Source organism: Macrobrachium nipponense, chromosome 2 (assembly GCF_015104395.2).
Source record: "Macrobrachium nipponense isolate FS-2020 chromosome 2, ASM1510439v2, whole genome shotgun sequence".
In the NCBI taxonomy this organism is placed as follows: Eukaryota; Metazoa; Arthropoda; class Malacostraca; order Decapoda; family Palaemonidae; genus Macrobrachium; species Macrobrachium nipponense.
Window position 1 is genome coordinate 157,457,772 of NC_087201.1, and position 2,065 is coordinate 157,459,836.

Below are 2,065 nucleotides of genomic sequence, written 5' to 3' on the forward strand. Positions count from 1 at the left end.
CAAACTTCTCAACTTGCTTGATTCCTGTCCTCTGATTGTCATATCCTCCATGTGCACCCAATCATCATCCTTACTCACAACCATGATCTCGCTCTTCTTTGTGCTGATGTTCAAGCCAAAATTCTGTGTCTCTGTCTCCATCCTCATTACCATACCTACCAGCACAGCCACGTATCAGCAACCAACGCAACATCAAATCAGCAAAGTCCAAATCCATAAAAACTTCTTCTCCACAATACTAGCCCCTCTGTTTTTCATTCTCCCATCAATTCTTCTCATTATATGGTCAATATATACATTAAACAAGGTGGGGTGACATAACACATCCCTGTCTTAGCCACTTCCAACTGGGAACCATTCACTTTGCTGTCCATCCAGCTGTACACAGCTGCACACTCCTTGGTACAGTTTCTTTAGTATCCTTATCACTTCAGTGGTATACCATAGTGTTCTGCCTCTCTCCACATTCCATCTCTCCATACTGAATCATACGCTTTCTCCAAGTCTATAAAAGCACAGAATATTGCTTTGCATACTCCCATCTCTTCTCAATTATCTGTCTTAAGGTGAAAATTTGATCCACTGTTGACCTTCCACTTCTAAAACCACACTGCTGTTCTCTAAGTTTCTCTTCTACTATAGGTCTTATTCTGTTAAGTATTACTCTCATGAAATATCTTCCCTGGGACTGACAGTAAACTTATGCCCCCCGATAGTTATATATATATATATAATATATATATATATATATATATATATATATATATAATATATATATATATATATATATTACATATTTATCAAATAATTTAGGTTTTATATGTTCGCAAAAAAAAAAACCTTCTGAGATATTTTGTAGCCTGACATGTGATAGATATATTTACTGGATAGAGGAAGGCGAGAGTTTTAAAGAGCACAAAAAAAAAATATGTTTCGCCTCACAACTGTGAAGCTTATTTCTACTAAACTCATGAGTCGTACGAGTTTGGCAATATTTACGATGTAACTAAAAATGGTAAGAGTTGTTTTTCGTTTGGCAGTTTTTTTTTTTTTTTTTTTTTTTTTTTTTTTACTTAGCGGGTTTTTTCGCCTTAGAAAGGTGACTCCCGAGAGTGGTAATCGCCCCTTTCAAATCGCTAGATTTTTCCAGCGAAAGTTGACAGCTCCGTGTCCGTACGGCGCTAATGCTGTAGTATACACAAGTACATTGTGCACAAGCGCACAGATCTGCAACGCTAAACGGCGGGAGAGAGAGAGAGAGAGAGAGAGAGGAGGGGGTTGGGGTTATACGCTAATGATTCTTGCGTTCTTAGCGGTTAGGCATTTACAAGTTCTGACCTGTCGTGACATTGTTGATTCTTTTATCGCTTCAGTTACGGTATTCTGAACATGCTGTGGCAAGTTTTACTTGTATTATACATACACACATACACACACACAAACACACACACACACACACACATATATATATATATATATATATTATTTATTTATTCATTTATTTATTTATTATACAGCACACAGATACAACACACACACATTATGTATGTATATATATGTGTGCGTGTATGAGTGTGTATGTCTGTAGCCTATGTATGAATGTATGTATATACGTATTTGATCGACGTATCAACTGGAATCGCATTTGAAAGCTAAGTGGTTTAATCCCATCTCGCTACCCACCAGCGGACGCATTTGTGATGAATTCTATTACAGCAAGCGCACATTTTCAAATCCAGTACAATCACAGGCCACAAGCGTATTAGTTTACGTTGCCTATTGTTGAATTTTTTAAATGTCTGACATATATCACAATTGCTTTGTATCTAAAGGTCACGAGGTCAAGGGGCTGAAAGGGAGAATTGATATACTGCACTTCGAAAGTTGGAGTATCTTGTATTAATTTCAGTGTCCCGACATATCTCTATATATTTTGTGGAGGAAAAGGACAAATATTTATTTTAGTATCTCCACATATGTCTATATATTGGAAGACAGACGCGGACAAATGATAGTGAGAATAATAACCACATGTCCCTAATATTGCAAACTCCAACTGCAGAAT